We start from the raw sequence: 23,470 nt of genomic DNA on the forward strand, positions 1-23,470 counted from the left end.
GGGGAACGCCAGGGCCAAAAAAGGGGAGTGGGCAGGTAGGGGAGTGGGGGTGGGTGGGTATGGGGGACTTTTGGTATAGCATTGGAAATGTAAATGAGCTAAATACCTAATAAATAATGGAAAGAAAAAAAAATCTGCTGTCATTTCCTTAAGATTCCACATCCCTCCCCAAGCTAGAAACACAAACCACGGCCTTCCCATCCAGCTTGACTGTGTGATTCTTTTAATAAAGGAAGTTGGCACAGGCATTAATTGATAACCACCCACAAACTTTCAAATCACCCACCATTCTCTGCGGAAGAAATAGAAGAGATAAGAGATAGAACCCTCGGAGCTGCTTCGTGACTCTGAGGTGTTGGACCGCTGTGTTGTAGTCACATGTTTAATGAAAAGCTGAAGAGACCATGGCTCACTGGCAACAACCCATCAATGCAATGTTCTGTTGTTTATGATGGAGAAATGAGTTTGAATGGAAGCAGAACTGGTTGCTCTAGCACTATTGTGTGGGCTGTCCTAGCAATTGTTGCTCCCTGTCTCCACTCCACCTCTTACCCTCTGCCTGCACCAGAGCACAGCTTTACCCTGCATCCAGAGAGCATAAATTACAGCCACAGGTCTTGTGCTGCTGGGATAAGAGCCCACTTTCCCGAGCTACATGCTCAGCTTCTGGTAAATCTTTTTCCTGATTAGTATATTTCAACTACTAAGATAAGGCTAAGAAAGAGCCCATAAACCCAGTTTACCTAGAATGAAAAAAATATTGAGACGCAGGCTTACTGTGTAGTCATGGCTAGCCTAGAACCTGTGAGCTCCCAGCTGCGTTTTCCCAAAGGCTGAATTACAGGTGTGTACCACCATGCCCAGCCTCTAGGGCAGATTTTTCATTGTCTTTAAATTTATTTATTTTAAGTTGAATATACAAGGTATTGGACCCCCGTTACAGCATTTTCCTACAAAGTGCGTTTTAGTATATATTCTGTCTACTATGCAGCCTCCCAATGCCCTGCCTCTCTGTTCCCTCAGCCTCAAGTCTGAGACAGTCATGCACTGAGGTTAGCTAGACTTGAACTGCATAAGAGGATTAATGGTCCTAGAAACTGTTGCCAAACTTAGAATCCAAGGCTGCACTTGCTTCATCTGAGCATCAGGACACCCCAGGTAGTTAGCCTCTGTCACCCTTTATATCCTCTGTTAACAATGAATACATGTGGAGAGGATTTTTATTTTCCTCCAATATACACAGAGAGCTATTTTTTCTTCTTAAAATTATTTTCTTTTTTTCTCATGATATCTGTGGTCTACTCAATTTTAAAGACTAGACTATACATTTTATCCATCCATCCATCCATCCATCCATCCATCCATCCATCCATCCATTGGTAATAAGTGTTTATGTGTATATATGATCTGTATGTGTGTTTATAATGCATGTACCTGTACATGTGAGTGAGTGAGTGTGAGCGCATCTGGAAGTTCGAGGACAATATTTAGCATTGGTTCCCACCTTTCACGGTGTTTGTGGCACGCTCTCTTTTTTTGTTGTTTGCTGCTGTGCATGCCGGTCTAGTTGCCCTGTGAATTTCTGAGGAGTCTCCTGTCTCTGCTTCCCACCTCACCACAGGAGCACTAGCATTACGAATGTGCAGTGCCAAGCTGTTGACTTTGATGGGGGGGGGGGGGGGGGGACGACGGACGGACGGACAGCGACACATTTTTTTTTTTTTTTTTATCGATTTGGAAAGCACTAAAAGATTTTGGTATTAGAATCGTTCTTTGCCTTTTGCTGTTGTTGTTTGTTTGTTTGTTTTGACACGGTCTTGAGACATACCTCAGGCTGGCCCGTAACTCACAATACTTTGGCTTCGGTCTTGGTCTTCTATGGGCTGGAATAACAGGCATGCACAAGTACTCTTGCCTGGCTGGAATCGTTCTTGAATAGCAATTCTTAGGTTTCAAGGATTTGAGAAAAAAAAAAATCCAGTATGAAATTAATATATAGCCTGGTTCTTTTACGCAGCCTAACACCCTGCTTACCTTTGAGTGGAGAACAGAGAACCTGGGGGAGAAGAAATAGGAATCCAAAGGAAGTCGCTAAAGGATAGGAAAAAGGTTTCAGCCTAGACCCAGTTTTAGAAGCCCAACCAGTTACCGTGAGTTCGGTCTCACTTAGCCTCAGCAGCTTATACACAGGGCTTGGTGCCGAGCAAATGAGTAAAAGGGGTGAACGTGTAGGTGGGTGGCAAGGTGGGAAGGTGTTCAATAAACGCTGATGGGGGCAGCTTCAAAAAACTGACAGTGGACTCATTGATGACGGCGTTTGGGGTGTATGGGGAGTACTTCTTTTTATAAAAAGCAACCCTTGTAGCCTGCACTTCAGGAAACAGTGGCCAATGGCTGTCGTTTCTCACCAAGTGTTCTGTATTTGGAAAGGGTCGGTCCTCCAAGGCTTTCTTCCTGCTCCTTGGTCCAATGTCAGCCATCTTATCCTCACTGCCATGGTCTGGAATGTAGCCAGTGAGCTAAGGATTTGTCCAGTAGACGGCGCTGTTGTACTCTAGCCTTGCCCACCTGGTAAGAAGGTCCGTCCTCTCCGTGGTTCATCTTAGGTTTTCATAAGGACTTCAGATATTTGGGTAAGAGGTTGTTTTTTATTTTGTTTTTGTTTTATGTTTTTTGTTTTGTTTGTTTGTTTTTTTGCAATTGGGCTCACCTCTCATGTCTTTTCATAGCAGCATAGTAAAAAAAGAAAATACAACGCAACATTCACATTTTCCAGTTCTAGAATCCAAACAACCTTTGGATGGGATCCTGGCACCTCTGGCTGAATGAAGCAGCCAGTGTGTGGGGTGTGTGTGTGTGTGTGTGTGTGTGTATACACACGTGCTTGCTCGCGCACAATGATGGTCACGCATCTCCGACATGTAACTGCCATCCTGTTTTGGTTGAGGGCCCCCAGTCACACACTTGGTGGGAGGCTTGGGCCGCATAGGTTGGGTCTTTTCCTAGTGAGCACAGGAACACGCGCACCATTGTGGAGTAAGGTGTAGGAGGCAGGATGGCTCAGGCACAGCTGTTCCCAGATGCCCACTACCAAAGGGTCTACAGGACAGCACCGGTTTTGACCTCAGAGGGACGGAGGAAGATGCCACTCTGGCCTGGGGTCAGATTGTGTGTGGGGACAGGGAAAGGAATGTAGACTTTGGCAGAGCGAAGAGAGGAAACAAGGGCACCTAGCAAAGGCCACTGCCAGGCAGCAGTTTAGGAAGCTGCCGGATGACAGCTACCTGGGAGGTCTTTTTCATAAAACTTATGAAAGTAAAGTGCAACTGGAAACTACAGAAAATGCACAGACCGATGCGGGAAGAGCCTCATCTTCAGTTGAGAGTTGATTAGGGATGGAAATGTGCCAGTGTGAGTCTCGGATTTTCCCAGCTTCCAGTTCTGACCGATTATAGAATGTCATGCTACTACTGGGTCTTCTTCATTACTATAAAAACAGGACATTATCCCTGTCCCCCTTCCCTCACTGGGTTGCTGTGACAGTCACACACAACTGGGAAAGTTTGTCAGTTGCAAAGTTCCAAAAAGGGTGTGAAGCCCTGCACTTGCTAGTGACAGGGCTTCTCTCCTCAAAGCGCTTCCATGCCCCAGCGCAGAACTCAGAAATGTTACATACAGTACTCACTAAAACAAACAGACAGACAAATCAACAGTGAAACTAATGACACGTGCTTGTCATCACTGACAAACTTCTCAGCAGAGTGATATCAGGTTGCGGTGAATAACCACAGCTCACATTCCCTGTCTTCTCCTCTTTCTATACATAGTGTAATGCCCTTCCCTCAGAAACGGCAATGTTAAGCTCTTCCATTGCTGTTGCTTTTGAGTTGACTCATACAATCAGATCCAACCCAGAAAGAAAGAAAGAAAGAAAGAAAGAAAGAAAGAAAGAAAGAAAGAAAGAACAAAACAAACAAACAAACAAACAAACAAACCCCGACTGGTTTGTGACCTCAGGAGTTTGAGGAAGCAAGCCTCCTCTAGGATATAATTACACCACAGATAGAACAAGATAAAAACGAAGTGTTTGTATAATCCAGAGTGATGGTATGGGATGTTGTGGTGCATGTCAGACTGATTTCTATACAAATGAGAGAGAAAGGAGTTTAAAAAAAATTAGCTGTAATATGAGACAAGACTTTGAGGAGTGAAGGGAAAAATCCCTTCTCTGACAGAAATATCCTAAGAACAGAGCAAGAAAACAGAAAACAAGTGGCCCTCCAAGTCCTTCAGAACCCAACCAGCTACCTTTAAGTTCATCTGGAAACAAATACACACAAACACACAACTAAAGTCAACCTAGGAATCTTGCTTTGCTAATACTTTTTCTGTGTCCACCCTACTACGAGGAATACAGAGTTAGAGAAGGGGGCTGCTGAAGCAAAGGAAAGTGCCAATGAATCAGAGTCCAGGACTGGAGGGCACAGGCTAGAGTATGTCTGTCTGGATTGGTTTGGGCCCCCTCCCCCATAAGGCCAGCTGCTGCTGTCTCCGGCAGCTCTGTTTTGCTGATCTGTTTTATGAGCCATACAAAAGAAATGGCCACAAAAATTGGGGCACAGGGAATTCTGACATGGAAACTTGAGGCTCTATTAAACAAAGAGATGAACATCCATGTTTGACTGTCGTTTCAAATGTCTGTGGTTAGGGGAAGAGTTAGAGCTACAGGAGCACTCAGTAGCACGGTGAGATAGTTGGCAGTCATTTAAATGAGCAGAGAATATTTGCCACACCATGACCGAGAGAGGTAGAGTTCCAAAGGTATGTTGTCAGAAGGCCAGCTTGGAAATGGAGGCAGAAAGGATGTGTGGATCATGGTCATGGCTTGTAGATATATCTTCATAAATACTTTGATTTTTTTTTCCTAGCTAAAATCTAGTTGTTCTGGATGCCACTTTGATCTCCAGACGAAAAGGATAAATAAATAAATAAATAAATAAATAAATAAATTTCAGTTCGATTAATTTTCCTTCCTTCCTTCCTTCCTTCCTTCCTTCCTTCCTTCCTTCCTTCCTTCCTTCCTTCCTTCCTTCCTTCCTTCCTTCCTTCTTCCCTTTTGCTCTTTTATGTTCTAGAAGCTATGGAAGCTCTCATCTCATGCTCTGCAGCGTTTTTCTTGGGGGAAGTCCCAGGTGCTTCTGCTTCTTAAATATATTGTAGTTAATTATTTCCCTCAAATAAGACCTGGAATAAGATATTGAAAGGTATAGATGTAAGCAGTGGGGCAAGACAGCCTATGATAGCCTTTCATTTATGTTTGGCTCATAAAATCAGTTTACATTCAGAGCTGACACTCTAAAAGACAGGAAGAAACTGGTGGGAGAGGCTTTTAATATGACTGACCCTCATCATGATCCAGAGCAACCTTTAGGCAGGGTCTAGCCTGATGTCACACTGGACTAGCCCTCATCATGATCCAGAGCAACCCTTAGGCAGGGTCTAGCCTCATGTCACACTGGACTGGCTCTCATCATGATCCAGAGCAACCTTTAGGCAGGGTCTAGCCTGATGTCACACTGGAATGGCCCTCATTATGATCCAGAGCAACCCTTAGGCAGGGTCTAGCCTCATGTCACACTGGACTTTAGGAAGGGTCTAGCCTGATGTCACACTGGACTTTAGGCAGGGTCTAGTCTGATGTCACACTGGACTTTAGGCAGGGTCTAGCCTGATGTCACACTGAGGGTTCCTCACTTAGCTTTGCTCCTGCTGCTGTGAAAGTCTTAGTTCTACAAATATACACCAAGACTCCAAGAAACACAGTCTCTGGTAGAGCAGATGAAAGGCTGGGTTTGAACCCTAATCTTCTCATTTCAAACTCAGGACTTTTCTAGTCTAACTTATTTTAGTAAATTGAATCCAATTAATTTATCTTTTTAAAAACAAAACAAAACAACCTTTTTTTTTGTCGAGTCTTACTATGCAACTCAGGCTTAGGCATGTGTCAATATGACTGGAATGTATTTGTCTTTTTTTTGTTAAACAAAAATGACTTTATTCCTGGGTATTCTTTCAAATACTATACTATGATATGGTATAAAATATTCATATCTTTTTACCAAATAAATAGGAGATAAAAGGAATGCAAACAAAAACAAAACAGAAAATTGAAAAAGTGAAGCCATCCTCCTGCAGAAGATCAGAGCTAACACAGAGACCACCTCGCCTGCTGCACAAGGTGCTGAGAGTGGACCACTCCATCAGAATGCAGTGTCTCCATCAGATCCCTCCCCTTGGGGCTCAGGATGCTCTGCTGAAAAGGAGGCAGAAGGAGTCTAAGAGCCAGAGGGGATGAAGAACATCAAGGAAACGTGGCCTTCTGGACACAACAGGATGGACACACGTATGAGCTCACAGAGACTATGGCAGCATCACACAGGCCTGCACAGGTCCCAGCAAGGCAGGGTCCGAGAGCTGAGAGGGGGAAATGGACACGACTCTCATCCCTAATCCAGAAGCTAGCTCCAACGGTCAACAAAGGAAAACTAGCTTTTCCCAAGCAGTCTCCTTGGGAATGCAAACCACACTGAATGGCAGGCCCCGAGCCCAGCAGCAGATGACCACACCAAACAAACTCAATGGTATTTTGAGAATTGTTTTATTTTTTTGTCTCACACTGCATTGTTTGTACATTTTTTTTAACCTTACTGGTCTTTTGCTTATAATATTATGGTTTCCAATTTTGTGTTTTTATGGTGTGTATGTGTACTTCTGATGACTTTTCCTTTTTCCCTTCTGTTTGTTTTGGTTTATTCTGGTTTGCTTTTATTTGTCTGCTTCTTTTTTTGTGGGGGGGGGGAGCATAGAACAGGATGGATAGGGATGATCTGGGAAGAGATGAGATAGGGGAAACAGATAAAAATATATTACATGAAAAAAATTCATTTTCCATTAAACCAAACCAATAAGATGAGGACATTGCCACAAAGGATTCAATAAATGAATTTTATTTAAATAAAATGATTTTATTTCTAATAATCAGCTTATGCTTGGGCAAATCTGACCCATAAGAGGCACACCAGTTTCAACCTGACTGCTATAAGTTTGGGTGTGATCCTTTAGTTCTACCAGATGTCAGACGACTCTGGGCTGAGAAATTTATGGGTTTGCCTAAGTAGGAGAGTGCTACTTCCATGAGAGCCAGACATGGTCCTTCTCTTTTGATGATGGTCCCTCGGAGCCAGAGTGATTGATACATCACTTAGAGAGGTCCAGCGCTCTGGACAGATCTGAGAGCGGTGTAGAACTTACAATTTAGTAAAAGAATGACCTGAAATATGACTTTCTCTTTAATCTAGATTACTTCAAAATTCTAGGAGAGATGCCTGGATCCTTTACTGTGGAGCTGTAAGTCTCGGCAGGTGACACTGAGCTAAGTTTTGACCTGATTTATAGGTGAAAGTAAGGAAAGATAATTTCACAATCTGATGCTTCCTCTGATGGTTCTCTTCTCTTCTCTTCTCTTCTCTTCTCTTCTCTTCTCTTCTCTTCTCTTCTCTTTCTCCTCTCCTCTCCTCTCCTCTCCTCTCCTCTCCTCTCCTCTCCTCTCTCCTCTCTCCTCTGTCTCTGTCTCTGTCTCTGTCTCTGTCTCTGTCTCTGTCTCTTCCCTTACTGCAGGCTCAAAAATATAGCACTGGAGAAATAAAGCAAATGTACAGGTGAGAAAAAATCCTGTGGAAGTATGCAGAAATTCTCCCCAGGGAGGGATGGAAATCACAGATGTCTTAGTCATCATCCAAATATTTACTAAGGTCAGGAATCTGTGCTGGTAAGTTTAGACATATGGTGGTAGATTTTATTTTCAAGGGCCTTTTAAGTTCAGAGGTGATATAAAAATGTAGAAGAATACAATGTAAGAAATAGAACACTTTGTTAGAAATAGAGGGAGAAATTGAAGGAGCACCTGAACCACCATGGTAAAGGAGTAAATACCGCTAAGGACCAGAAATGTCGGGAAAGAGGCTGGGAGTTGGTCCAGTGAGTGTCTTAAGGTTTCCATTGCTGAGAAGAGACACTATTACCAAGGCAACTCTTATAAAGTACAATATTTAATTGGGGCTGGCTTACAGGTTCAGAGGTTCAGCCCATTATCATCATGGCAGGAAGCATGGCAGCATCCATGGAGCTCAAGAAGGACCTGAGAGTATTGCATCCTGATTGGACTGCAGCAAGCAGAGACTGTCTTCCAGTCAGCTAGGAGGAGGGTCTCAAAGCCCACGCCCACAATGATACACTTCCTTCAACAAGGCCACACCCACTCCAACAAGATCACACCTCCTACTAGTGCCACTCCCTGGGCCAAGCATATTCAAACCACCACATTCCACTCCCTGGACCGCTAGGCTTGTTCAAACATATGAGTCTATAGGGGGGCATTCCTAGCCATAGTATAATACAAAATACATTTAGTCCAACTTCAAAAGTCTGTAACAGTCTCAACAATGTTAAAAGTCCACTGTTCAAAGTCTTTTTGAGATTCATTCAGTTACTTAACTGTAATCCCCTATAAAATCAAAATAAAAAAAGCAGATCACATACCCCCAACATCACAGGATATACATTATCATTCCAAAACACCATAGTGAGGAAATACTGGACCGAAGCAAGACCAAAGGCCAGCTGGACAAACTCCAAGCTCTGCATCTCCATGACCAATGTCAAAGTGTTTTTCAGGTCTTCAACTCCTTTCATCCTTTTTGACTGCTGTTGGCAGATTTGGCATTTAGCAGCAACAAACTTCATCCTCTTGGGCTGGTTCCAATCCCTGTATACAGCTTTCCTCAATAGGTATTCCATGGCTCTGGCATCTCTAACATCTAGGGGTATCCAAGGCAATGTCTAGGATACACACATGATATTTTGGATTCCACCAAAGGGCTTGGGTCACTTCTCCAGCTCTGTGCTTTGTAGCATTCTAGGCTCTGGTTGACTCCACTCCACTGCTGCTGTTGTTCTTTCTTAGTGATGATCTCACAGTACTGGCTTCTCCAATTCTCTGTAGTCTTCCACTGCAACCAGGCTTCAGCAATAAGGCTCTTATAGGCTTCTTTCATGGGCCGAGCTTCAACTCCTTTGCAGGATCCCTTCAGTCCTGGACCATCAACTACAACTGAGGCCATACCTTTACCAATGGCCTTCCATGCATCTCACAGTGCCAAGCCTAAACTGCTTTTCCATGACCCCTTCATGCCTTCAAAACCAGTATCACTTGGGTGATTCTTACATATTACCAAGTCCTGTTGAAGCACAAGGTAAAGCCTGGGCAATCTCTGGAACACAACTTCTTTGTGTTCTCGGAAAACATGTCCCAGAAAATTTCACCTTGGTGAAATCACCTTCTTAATCACTGCTAATTTCTTAGCTCCAGCTAACCAGCATCAATGGCACTAGTAGTCCCTCCTATTCTTGCATCTTTACAGCTAGAGCTATGTGGCAGAAGCTGCTGAGTCCTGCTGCTTGCTGAGACTGGAGCATGGGCTTCTTGTTCTATTACATTATCTCCAGCTTTCTGTTTCCCAACTCATTTACTGCCTAAGCTTGACTGTTCTGGAACTTGCTGTACAGATTGACCCGGAACTCAGAGATCCACATGGCTCAGTTTTCTGAATGCTGGGATTAAAGGTATGTACCACCATGCCTGGATCTAAGCTTTTCTCTACTTGGAACTTGCTCTGTCACCCTAGGTTCTGCTGGCCTAGAAGTTTTGGTTCCAGAGCAGGGAGTGTTCCTGCCAGGAGTATTGAACTGGAAGCTCAGACTTCTTCCTGGTGATTTTGGACTTCTAATGCCTTTAAACCAACAGGCTAAGAAAGGAATACCAGTGTTAGAAGGGGTGATAGATCCAGATCATTATGGGGAAATTGGATTGCCTCTCCACAGTTGAAGTAAGAAGAATTCTATCTGGAGTGGGAGATCTTAGTACAGCCATTTCTTGTGGTTAAAGTACTACCATGTCATGTGATTAAAGTCAATAGGAAACTACAAGAGCCTAATCCAAGTATATTCAAATCATCCCAGTGGGTAAGGTGCTTGCCTTACAAGCTCATAACTGAGTTTGATCCTCAGAATGCACATAAAAAGTGCTGGGTCCAGTGCTGTGTTCTTATAATCCCACAGTTGAGGAGGCAGAAACAGGGGAGTCTCTCCAGCTCACTGGCCTGTTACTGCAGCCTGCCCTAAGAACTCCAGGCCAATGAGAGGGCATCTCAATGGAGGTGGGTGGCTTTCCTGGGGATGACAACTAACAATTAACTCTGACTTCCCCATGTATACCATCACACCACAAACATGCACACACATTAAAAAAAAAAAAGTCAGGAAAGAACATGCAAATGGAAAGTGCTTAATGAAGAGAGGCCGACTGAAGGTGAAAGGCCTCTGAAAGTGGTAGAAGGCCTCCATTATGACGTGAGGATAGTAGACAGATACACTAGCTCTGATTGGGTGCTAAACCCAAGAATTATAATTTAAGGACTGTGTGATCTTTTGAGCATCTCAGAGCTGTATGGAATCTTAAATACTGAATTGTTCTATGGGTAAAAGTGGCCTGCCTTTGCCACATGGTCAGTGTCTTTTTTTTTTTTTGTAACTTTTAAATTTTTATTTAATCAATTTATTTTACTTTTCACCTATGAATGTTTTACCTTTTGGATCCTCTACAACTGAGGTTACAGATGGTTGTGAGCCACCATATGGGGTTGGTGATAAAACCTGGGTCTTCTAAAGGAGTAGCAAGTGCTCTTAACCACTGAGCCATCTTTCCATTCCATGTGGTCAGCATCTTTATGATAAAAAGTTAAATCATGTTCCTAATGACATAATGAAGTGATGAAAAGTTTAGAGTTACTGGGTAGATTTTAATTGACCTTAAAATACATACAAAAGGAAGCTTTTTGTCTAATGGTGGGTCATCAAGCAGGATGAGGTCACAGTGAAGCCAAGATTTGTGGTCATGCCCACGTTGGGCTTCAGAGCTCATTCACATGAAGATCTGGGCATATCTCTCACCGCTCTGAACTCCCGCTTCCTTAGCTCTAAGATGATGTCTATACAGAACCTCTCTACTTTCCTAGATCCTTACAAGAACTGAATTAAACGAGAGGGCTTATCTAAGTCCACGCTTTGTTCTTCTTCAACAGCAGGAATGTCTTGAGTCTTTGGCCCTTCATCCTCCAGTCTCTAACACACATCCAGCAGGCATCTGACAGATTATGTTACATTGCATGTTAGGCACAAGGCCCTGAGTTGGATCCCCAGCACTGCATAAATCGATGGAGTGTCACATGCCTATAACGACAGCACTTTGGGGACAGAGGCATGAGCAGCAGAGGTTCAAGGTCATCTTTGGTTGCCCAGCAAACCTGAGGCCAGACTAGACTACATAAGACACTGTCTCAATTTAAAAAAAAAAAAAAAGGTTAGATTGTGTTGCTCTTTAAGCAAGCCACTCTCTGTTGCTTGAACCTCTTTAATGAGTGTGAGCTAGACCGTCCCAGAGGGCACTTCCTCCTTAGGCCCATCATACCGGATCAAGCTGCCCTTCTCTGATGAAGTACAGCATTGTCTTCCTCAGCTGCAGCCACTGAACCAATGATTCCATTATATCATGTGGCTTTCCTTTGGCCCCCATTCATTAATATCCATGCAATGTCATTTGTCCTATGAAGGGATTTGCCATTCAGTATTGCAAGGTCTGTTCTGTGTTAGTTAACAACTACCCACAGTGGGCAGCTTAGCACACTGCTCAGCAGGAAATCACATTGCAAATGATTTGTTTTATTTTAGTCCTGTCATCCCGGGTAGCTCTGCATTGCTTTATCTGAGCTTGCGAAACAGCCCTGAATGTGAGCAGTCAGAATCAAGTCATGTTCTCACCCTTCAATGCGCTTGGCACGTTTTCTTTCCGGACACATCCAGTGGATACTGTGCAGACCTTCTCCAGCTAATCTCAGGAAGGCTGAAGTTTTTAGACGGCTACCCTTCATATTTAGGGGTAAGTGGCAAGTGCAGGAAATGCTTCCTTCTGTTTGGGTTGTGTTTTCTTAGCGTGGGGAGGAATTATAACGTAATGGGATTGATTAATGACCCCGACAGGAGACACAGCCCTGGAGCTGGAAGTGAGTGAGCAGAGTGCCTAGTTTGCTTTTCAACCTCCCAAGATCTTTAGCAGCTATACAGCGCTTACCTCCCCAACTTACTTTGCGGAGTAGATTCTGTAGTTTTAAAATGTGCTTTGCATGGAAGGCCCAGTGCTCTCTGTAGAAGTCTCTGGGGATGGTTACCTCCAAAATAAAATGATAACGGTGCCTCATCTCGCGGAGAACATTTGAATTTGCTTGGAGTCACTTTTAAAAGTGTTATCACTTCATCTGCTGATATATTAGATATAGTTGTTAATAGAATTTTACTAATTAATAGATAGCCTCAATGCAAAAAGATAAGACATTGACTGCTCTTTAGGAAAAAAAAATGTTGTAAGCTGTAGCAAACTACTCTCATGGAGATTTCTTTGTGGTAGTAGAGATAGCAACCCATGAGGAATTAAATGAAAAGATAAACTGTGTGTGATTGCTTCACCAGCCACAGTGTGGGGTGAAATCTGGCTGTTTAAAGCTATGGGAAGTGACAAGGGGCCTGCTTTGGGTTGGGCAGCCAGGTGAGGTTACTCTGAAGACCATTAGAACAGAAGCTTGATGGGAGAGAGGAAGAATGTGAATGGGTAAACCTGGAAAAGGCAGTTCAGACAGATGGACAATGGAGTGTGGGATTGCGGTAGAGAATGTGATCTCTGTAGTTTAGCTGAAAATCCCAGTTCTGTGCCTTGATTAGTTTTCATTGTCAATGTGACCTGGGAAGAAGGAACTGCAACTGAGATCCTGATCACATTAGCATGTTGGCCTGACTGTGAGGCATTTTCTTTATCTCTGATGTAAGAGACCCCAGCCCACTGTTGGGGGTGCCATTCCCTATACAGGAGGACCTGAGCTGTGTAAAGCCCTGGTGAAGCATCAGCCTGTGACTGAGCTAGAGAGTGAGTAAATAGCATTCCTCCATGCTTTTTGCTTCAGTTCCACTTGAATTTCTGTCCCAACGTCCCTTCAATGGCTTGTAACCTGGAAGTGTAACCAAAATAAGACATTTTCTCCCTTAAGTTGCCTTTGGTCAGAATGTTTTATCATAGTAACAAAAAAGCAAACCAGAACACTCTGGGGCTTCCCTTTCTGCAGGAAACAGTAAAGACAGTGGAATTTACTGAGACGTTTCTGTGCACTGAGCATGTGCAAGATCTTGGGTTCAGTTCTCAACACAACAGACATGACAAAAGTGAAGCAAACAGGAAAAGCCAGCACCTACCTCCTGTGTGTCAGTTAACACGTGGAGCCTTTCTACACTTATTTTTGTGTTGAATTCTCTCATCAGCTCTGCAGCACTCACATGATCCTTAAATCCACCCTACCGGCAAAGAATGAGACGTGGAGGGTTCAGGGTGGCGCCAGGATTCAACCACTCAAGCTTGAGTCAAGAGCCAGTTGTATTAATACCACATAAAACTTGGGATGCACAGTGCCAGCTGTGGGGACGATGGGGTTTTCTGTACTTGGAAGTTTTTCCCTCCCCTGCCAGTGACCTTCTCTCTTCCAACTCTCCTTTGGGACATTTGGAGGTGGTTTGGAATGGCAGTTAGCCATGGTCTGCCACCTCTTGTTCTGGAGTCTTTCCTACAAACATCACTCCTAGCTCCCAAGCCTTGGCAAACACCCACCTTGGTTTAGGTAAGGTGACACACTAGGCTCATTAGAAATGCCAATGGACTCACATTCGGTAAAAGCAGTGGCAGCTGATAAGTCAGACTTTGCATGGGAACAGCTGTGTGACCTAGGCCAAGTAGTGGAATCCCTGCACCTGTGTTCTCCTGTGTAAAACCGATTCATCACATGTCACCTGTAGACCTTGCTGACGTGGTTTCTCTGTGTAAACCAAATGAGGTCACAGGGGACATGACGTCAACTATATAATTAAAACATAAGTAGCACTTGAGCATTAGAAAGTGATCAAAGCATGCAAACTTATCTTCTGGTCCCTAGCGTATGTATCACTGGGATAAACTTCTGGGCTTGCTTTGTATTTCTATTTCTGATCTTAGGGGTCCATGTTGCTGCGTATTCTTCAAATCACATCTCTCTGATCAAACAAAAATAAAACAAAACTATCTCTTGGATTTTCATCATCAGTTTAAAACTTGCTTTTCTAGAACCTGAATCAATTAGAGCAATTCCTACCTTTGGAATTGAAGCTATGCAACTCTGTGATTTCTGAAACCACATGTATTTACTGTATTGTAGAGAATAATGTTACCCAGAAATCTCGGTGGAATGAGTTTTGTTTTGTTTTAATTGTTTTAATTTTGCTATGGAATCTTACTGTGTTGCTCAGACTGGGCTGTAGCTCACACTCCTCCTGTCTCAGCCTCCCCTGTACTGAGATTATAGGTATATATCACTAAGCCCAGGTGCAATTATAATTAAGCTGACTGATTCTGGTCTAACTCTAAAGAAAATATATATTAGAAACCTATCTCTCTGTTTATTCTATAGAAAATATTTTTGAAGTATCAGTTTATAGCTCAGTGTGGTTTGCAGATTCTCCATTGTGTATATAAGTCTATGCATGTACATGCATATGCAGACATGCTATGTATAGCAGACTGACCATTCTGAGTATCTCTGCTGAAAACAATGTGGTACAGTGTGGTACACTCAGCTTTCTACAGCAAATCAGTGAGGTCAAGGTGAACGGAGTCTAAGACCAGTGAAGACCCCATCATATATTAAAATGATGTCCAAAGCTGTAAAGTGGTTAAGGGACTTGATGCTAATTCCCTTGGGAAGGGAGCCTGGCTTGATCACTTAGCTCTGAGGCAGGGGAGAAATTGCTTATTTTCTTTGAATCCCTCATTTTTCACTGGCAAAATGAAGGTAGTATGGAGACCCACTCCTCAGAGTGTTCTAGTAAAGGCAGGGCTGGCCTGCTGAGTATTTTCACTGTAAAGACTACCCGTTGGCTATGACAAGAGCTAAGTCTAACACACTCCCTTCCACTGACTCACGGAAACAGATCTCTTACTATGCTTATTTTACAGATGAGAAATCTGAGGGGTAGACAGAGGAAGAAACTTGCCTGTGGCCACTCAGCAAGGACCAAGGCAGCTAACCACCCACCCTACATTTGTTCTAAACCCAGACTCCTAGCCATCACTCTGAAGTGCCCGGAGACTTGCTTCCTGTTTCGTCGTTACCTGTCTTCTCCTTTATCTTTGCCTTTCTCTCTCTCCTCTCAGTACACTTTCTCTACAGCGCTTCCCCACCTCAACTCCAGTTCCAGGGAGTGCGAAATATTAGTGGAACAGGATGGGCTTGTGCTGAACACTCACACTAGACACCTGGTCGCTCGACTCCATCTAACTTAGCTTCCGTGTAATCGTGGCCCTGTCACCTAACCACAGTGGCCTTAAAGAAACCATTTCATAACTAATAATTCTTTTTTGTTTCAGACCTACTACAGCCATCTACGATTTACCTCTAGGATGATTTATTATTCTGCTTAGCTTTAGAAAACATGTTCTTGGACACAAGTCTTTTCAACGAATGTGCTCTCTTCTTAGAGTGTATTCTTCCACAGGTCCAGAGGAAACTCTTAATGGAGTCTAAGGCAGATCATTTGCCTCTGGGTGCACACTGACACTACTCTGTAGGGAGGACCCACCATGTCTGCCGATCCTAGGAACGGCTGTGGAGCACGGCTGCATTTTAGAGAGAAAACAGAAAATTGCTTTTCCATCCAAAAGTATAAGGCTATGACTCACATTGGAATTGGTTCAGAGTGCTGTTTGGAAAAAAAAAAAATCCAGATTGACAACAACAGCTAAGGGATGCTGGGAGGAAGACGAGGTTAACAGGTTAGAATGCAGAGGTGTGCATCTAGGGAGCTTAGGTTCACTGGAAAGATACGAGGAAGTAAGTTAGAGGTGCCTTCTAGAAGAGCAGAGTTATTAAGGTAAACAAATCAACCAGAGAACTATCTTCCAAGTGATTTTCATGATCCTAGATAATCGGAGGAACTCCAAGCTCCAAACCCAGTAAGTGAAGGGGAAATCCAAAGAAAACCAAGCTAGCCTCGTAAACAAAGTGGAAATTTCCTTCTGCCCAGAAGAGTGCCAGTCCCAGCCATAGAGGAAGCAAAGGGCGAAAACACAGTTCTGCCTGAAATGACCTCCTATTTTAAGAAAAATCAACAGCCCCAAAAGAAGGAAAGGAAAAACAAAGTTCCACCCAGAAGGAAATTGTATGTAAACAGCCCGAAGGGAACCGGAGGTCTGAGAGGGCTAGCACACAGAACAGAGCAAGCCGGGAAAGGCACCATTAGCCTCTGACAATGTCAGCTCTGAACTTTGCAAGGACTGCTTTGTGATTGACAAAAAGGGCTTGGGGGTAGGAGGTGCCAGACAAAAGCAAGTCCCCTCTGCAGCATGGAAACTTTGATCTTTGGAGTTTGCTATTTTTTCCCCCCAGGACTTTGCTAGTGTGTAACCCGGGGAAGACCAGCAACCACAAAATGTTGGCTATAATTTTCTGCAATTTGTCACATGCCCTCTTAGAGGCCTGGGGAGATGGTTTTCTTTGTTTTTCTGGCTGTATCCTGTGAGCTAGCAAGGTAGTTCAAAAAAGATAAGAGGAAACTGGAGTCTTCCTTCAATGTTTCCCATTTTGGGGCCACATGAACCCACAGTTGTGTGTATGTGTGTGTGTGTGTGTGTGTGTGCTCACCAGAGGACAAATTTGTGTCTCAGGCAACCATTTACATACTTTATATTATTTTATTTTATTTTATTTTATTTTATTTTATTGTGTGTGTGCCCACCAGAGGACAAATTTGTGTCTCAGGGAACCATTTACATTATTTTATTTTATTTTATTTTATTTTATTTTATTTTATTTTATTTTTAGACAGGGTCTCCAGACAGCCTAGAGCTCACCAGTTAAAGTAGTCTGGCTGGCCAGTGAGGTTCAGGAATCGCTACAGACTAGTACTAGGAATAGATATATGGACCACTACACCCTGGCCTTTACTTTACTTTATTTCATCATTATTATTTTTAATGTGAGTTCTGGGGACTCAAACTCAGGTCCTCCTGTTTATAAAGTGATGATTTAACCAACTGAGCCATTGCCTCAGTTCTCTGACAGGCCTATTTTAATTTTATTTTTTCTGTATATGTATTTATTTGAACTAAATAGCATTTAATCCACCTTTGAGTCTAAAACTTAACAATCAAGAGACTCCAAGTAAAATTTATAATTTTATTTGCTGTTGATAACACAGATACCGGGCTAATGTAGGGGTGACATCTGAGGCTGTTCACATTGGACATGCACGTAATAACTTGACAGCCGATCAGTCCACTTGTTTCTGTCACTTCTTGCTGGCCCCTCCCATGGGAATTCATATCAGTTTCCACATTGGTCCATAGACACCCTTAGGGAAAGCCCTGTTTAATCCAGGGTGTCCCGGACAGTTAGGGACTTTATATCTGCTTTTGGATTTAGCATAGAGTTGTATTGCTACTGGTGTTCTGAGAACAGGGGGACTGCTAGATCTGTGCCCTCTATCTGTCCCAAACTGTTAGTAGGATTTCTGCTTCAGTCTATAAGTCAGGTCCAGAGTGAGTCTTAGCCCTCTTCTCCATGATAAATTCCCTAAATCTGGTACTATTCATTACTTCTCTAAACCTCTATATAAACCCTTCAATATAGAATCTCATTGATGCCACAGAAATCTCATTATTGTCAGATACTTTATAGGAAGCATCTTGGTTAGAACCCAAACAGAACCCAAAGGAAGCAAAAAGGAAGAGCCCACTAGACTATGTCACATGGTTTAATACAAGCCCCTGGAGCAATAGCCACCAGTGTGGTGTTTCTTTAACATTCATTTGTTTATTCATCCATCCACCCATCCGTCTGTCTGTCTGTCTGCCTGACCATCCATCCGTTCATCTATCCATCCGTCCAGCATTCTTTTAGCCATATTCTGAGACGTCCAGCTGCCTGCTGTAGGAAGCAGGCCCGCAGGCATTCTGTCCAACTGGTCTTTGCAATCTTACCTTGTCCATTTCTGCAATTCAGTGGAGACCAATATATAACCAACCCTTTCACACAAAATGGCCTGCCAGAAGCCCAAGGGTGAGCTGATTTTCAAAGGTCTCCCACCCTTAAATGAACCTCCTTTGGTGCTTTCATGGATTCTGTTGTTGGAGCCACAAGGACCCTTAAGAAAAAAATCCTTGGAGGCAGCTGGTCCCCGCTGTCATTGAAACCCAGAGGAGGGAACGCCATGGGTGAGAAACTGCTGCCTGGATGTCATGAGGTTGCTTGTATTTCAAAAGAATTCAGCTTACCACCTCTGTGGCTTTTAGCCTCTCTAATAAAGCAGTTTTTAAAAAGCTAAAAACGTAATCTGCCTTTTAAATCTGCTGTTCCTGCTGAGTCTAAATGGGGTTGTAGCAAAATGCCCGGCCAGCATTAGAGCTCCCTGAAGTCAATCAACTGAAATGGGGTTGCTTGGGGGCCTGAAATATATTTGAAAACACTCTGGGGGTGGCGCAAAAATAACTGAACAAAGGCGAATTATGTGAAAGGAAGAAGCAGGCAGAGGCTTCCAAGAAAAAGAATCCCTTCGGAGTTCTGGGAGGCATGGAAACTGAGGTAGGAAACTGAGGTAGGGGTGTGGACCTTAACTATTGAGCTACCCCATCACCATGTGGTTTCTTTCCTTTTGGCATTAGAAAAATATTATCACAGTGAATACAGCTTCAAAGATAAAACATGGACTAGTCAGAAATACATAAACTGCTTGAAGACTCAGAAGACAGGCTGAAACCACAGGTAAGGTAAAGATGGGGTCCTCTCCCAGTCTTGCAGGGGTCGCTCTCACACGCTTTCCTGCTCCCATTAGAAAAGTGCAAGAGTTCTGAGTGACTTGGTTCTTGCTAAGGCAAACTCAAGCTTTCTGTGTATCCCATTAAAAAACATTCAACATGAAGAAAACTAGAAAGAAAACCAACCATTAATAAACTAATTTTTTAAAAAATGAAGACATGGTTTAAACGGTACCTACAAAGAAGTATTATATTCTTAATAATTTCCTGAAAGGATGGAAGTGATTTAGGAAAAGGGTGGTGTATGGTGATTTAGGGTGAGGTAGAAGTCCATTTGCAGTACCTAACAAAATGTAACCTAAATGTAACATTGGAAATCTTGTGGGGTATCAAAAAAGAACAGAATCTATCTCTTAGTAAATTAGCATTAGATTTAAATGAATTGCCTTTAGATTGCATGTGAACAAGCTGAATTTTATACATAGGTGTATGGAAGAACAGCAATAGCAACACAGGAGGGTGCTTGAGGGTCCTCTCTCAGATTTTCACTTTACATAAGATATGTAGAGTAGGCTATTTGGCTAGAGTGCAATGTACAGTGCCCTAGGACACAAGAGTGCAGTGTGCAGTGCCCCAGGACACAAGACAGCAGTGTGCAATGCTCCAGGACACAAGAGTGCAGTGTGCAGTGCTCCAGGACACAAGAGTGCAGTGTGCAGTGCCCCAGGACACAAGAGTGCAGTGCCCCAGAACACATGAGTGCAGTGTGCAATGCCCCAGGACATAAGAGTGCAGTGTGCAATGCTCCAGGACACAGGAGTTCAGTGTGCAGTGCCCCAGGACACAAGAGTGCAGTGTGCAATGCCTCAGCACACAGGAGTGCCTTGTGCAGTGCCCCAGGACTCTTGAGAACGTGAATGCATTTGAGAGCAAATTGCAAGGGATTGAAGCCTTGGTTTGGGTAAGAATGGAAAAATCTAGATGCTTAGCCAAGGCAGTTCTGAAGGACTTTGATCTGGATATCTCAGGAGAATGAACTTGAACCATTCCAGCATTCACTGGTTTTGGACAGGCAAAGAATATAGTAAAGAAATAAATAAAACCCAGAATTTTTAATGGGTTTTTAGAACTTCCACTTCTGGCTGCAAGTGGGAGACAAAAGGCAAATAGATATTGTCCTAAAAATGCTAAGCCAGGATTTTTTTTCTAACCTCAGAAAAACATTGGGGTTTGATGAGGTTCAGCTTTGGGGCAAGTTTCAGGACAGTGTTTGTTCTAGCAACTTCCTCCCTTCTCTGTGGAAAGTCTGTTGGAGTCTGTTGTGGTTCTGGAAGCCAAGCTCTGAGGGCTCTAGGCTTCAGTGTCATGAGACGGGCTCCAATCTGTCATTTGCGTCTCTGCCCACATTTTCTTCAGTGTGTTTTTTGGACTGGGGCCTTCCCAGACAAGTCCCTACATGAAGGAGAGCCCAGACCCTTTCTCATCCAGTTCTTTCTGGAAGGGCCTCCATGTTTATGCCCAATCTCCCTGAATCTCCTGAATGCAACAGTCTCTGCTCCTTTAGAAGGGTGATCGCCCCGTTTCTGCCTGAGTTATGTCCAATTCCACCATTCAAGATGTGCCTTGGATCTGGGGACATTTTTTATATGTTGACTCAGGGCATGAGCTGCATAACTCATTCAACTCTGGAAAATCAGTACTGTCTTGGTCCTAGAGTTTAGGATACATCTTCTGCCAGGGGGGAAAAATGGTGACGTCTGCTGTAAAACAAAAGAGAAGAGGATGCAGGAATGTCTCCAGAGTGTAGCACCTGATTTTGTGGGCCCAAAGTTTTAATTGCAAGAGCCAAAAAAAATAAAAGAAATTTTAGGAAAGAGGATGGAGGAAAAAATATTTTGTGAGACTCTAATATGCTCTTAAAACGTTGTCCTACAGTCTTCCTGTAGAACCTATTTACATTTAATATCCATGATATAGTGTAGAATTCACACTGCCATGAAGATTGTTGGACTTAGCTCAGAGCCCAGTCCCCATCTCCTTCCACTACATCCACTTTCGTCATAATCACTGTTTACACACTTGCCTACATTCAGCAAAATACACAGTAATGCACTTTGTAAGATACATCGTCGGATTCTGTTTGTCTTAATAAAATGAATATCAAATTTAAAAGTTTTTAAAGTCTACTGTTACACGAGTTCTGAATTTATCCTCAGGGGATGCAACACCAGGGATTGGAACTTTTTAGTCTTTAATTTATTTTTGCAGCAGAAAACTAACAGTTTTATGTACTGACATTTAAAGCTTGAATGGTACATTAGTGTAATTTTCAAGATTTCAACATGAACATCGATTTCATATTTTTTTAAAGACTACAAAATTACTTCTCTTTTTGGGTATGATAAATTTTCATTGCGGCACAGAGTTCTTGTTTAAAAAAATCTTTTGTAGAATTCATATGCTAAATATCAAACCTGTAAGTGTCAAGCTTTGTAAAAATATAAGGAAATTAGTGCTTTCAAATTTATTAGCATATAGAAGCAGGAATTTTGTGGCATACATTTGAATACTAAAAGTTTTACAGTGCTGTTAAATGCAAGAGACATTCAGCAACTCTTTTGAACATTGAAATCACCAAGCTGGGGGCTATGAGAGACTCCCTATCTAGACGGTTAGTGTAATTCAGTACGCCGGGAGCCAACTGCATTGCCTGTAAAGGGGTAGATGGTGAGATGCATGGGGTAGACAGTGGAATGCATGGCTTTGTAGGTTACATGATCTCTGTACTTCACTTTGATCCTTCAGAATGACAGGTACCACAGACAATACAAGAGAGGACGATGGTGGCAGTGGTTTAATATTATCTTATGAATGTGCACTAAAATTTCATAATTTCCACATGTCATCTTACAGACATAAAAAAATGGCATTCTCAGCTTATGGATCACATCCAAGAAGGAAGTGGGTTGAATCTGTTGTCCCATCTTGTGGAAGATATATAAAGAAGAGATTAATGTTGTTATCATACATGTGATAGACATATGGGGACTGAGAATTGAGTTTGGCATTTCACAAGTCCCCACTAAAGGGAAAATTCAACTACGCCAGAGCTCTCAGATAATTTGGCAATAATCAAAAACTCCGAGTGTGACATTCTACTGTTCAGATTGCTTCCATGACTAGATAATACATTATAAATGATAAAAAGAAAATAGTATTGATAGAATACAATATGCTGTAGTGCTTTCAAATGCAGTCATACTTCATTTTGATTATGCTTCATTATATAGCATCTGGGAGGCATGATATTGCATTTGGGGGTATACATTGAAGGTTTGTGGTAACTCTGGTATGAACAAATAAATGGGGGGTTGTTTTCCCCAGAAGCAGTGTTCATATGTATCTGTGTCATACCCCCCCACATGTGGTTTGTTTCTTGAAACCTGACTGGGGTGGTGAGGGAATGAAGAAAGACCAGGTACACAAGCAGCAAATCAGGAATCAGGTGGGCTGTGCTTGGCTTGTTGAAGGTACACCAACTATGTAAAAACCCGGAACCTCAGATCATTTGGTATGTGTGGCACAGGGAGGAAGAGCTAGCGTTAGCTGGAGATCTTTGTCAGGGAGCATTCTCAGCCTGCAGTCATTCAGGAGAAGAAGCTGCAGTTGTTAATTCTTGAACACTCTGGCCAGTCACTGGCAAAAGATCATACTGGCACACTGCTCACATTTGTACCCAGAGCAGAGGAATGTTTTGCTAATTCCCTGAGCCTAACTAGGGTAAAGCTTTGCTGCTCCTTATAGACCTGAGGCATCAGGGTCCTTGACATGGATGGCTCCGCCTATGTCAACATACACATCCGCTCAGGACTTCTTTGCACACCCACTCAAGGCTTCTTTGGTTCCCCATACTTGGCAGGTCTTGCAACATTTCAAACTTTTTCAGGATTACTCATAATATTGGCATTCAATCAATTAACCCTGATGTAGCCTCTAAGTGTCCATGCAAGGAAGAGAGTTTGACTCTAGTTTATACACGAATGGAAAGAGTGCAAACCAGCCTGACTGCTGAGGTGGAAAGTGTCAGTAGACTGGAAGGGAGCCACCATAGTATTCTCATGAGTCAACACCTAATGCAGAACAACACCCTATCTAGTTCCACTTCCAAAATCTGTAAAAAGTGAGGAATCTGCAGAAGGAAAATATACTGGTAACATAAACTGGTTGAGAAGTTTTAGGGAAGAAAGCCATCTTGATAACACAAAAGTGTGGGGGTAGGGAGAAAACCGTGAGAGATGATTTAGAACTGATGTGTTTCTGGAAGATCTAGCCAAGATCAAAGGGAAGGTAGCTGGGCTAAACAAAACAATCACCACGTTTTTGGTGTGGACAAAACAACCTTCCGCTGGAAGAAGACACCATCTAGGGCTTTCATACGAAGATCGTCAATGCCTGCTTTCCAAGTCTCAAAGGACT

At 42.9% G+C, this 23,470-nt stretch overlaps 1 long non-coding RNA gene across 2 annotated transcripts in view; it reads left to right on the forward strand.

Moving 5' to 3' along the window:
* The window catches only part of Gm20619 (predicted gene 20619), a 128,764-nt gene that overhangs the window by 38,823 nt on the left and 66,471 nt on the right, over nucleotides 1-23,470 (forward strand). The window lies entirely within an intron of this gene.

Source organism: Mus musculus, chromosome 6, assembly GCF_000001635.26.
Source record: "Mus musculus strain C57BL/6J chromosome 6, GRCm38.p6 C57BL/6J".
Taxonomy (NCBI): domain Eukaryota; kingdom Metazoa; phylum Chordata; class Mammalia; order Rodentia; family Muridae; genus Mus; species Mus musculus.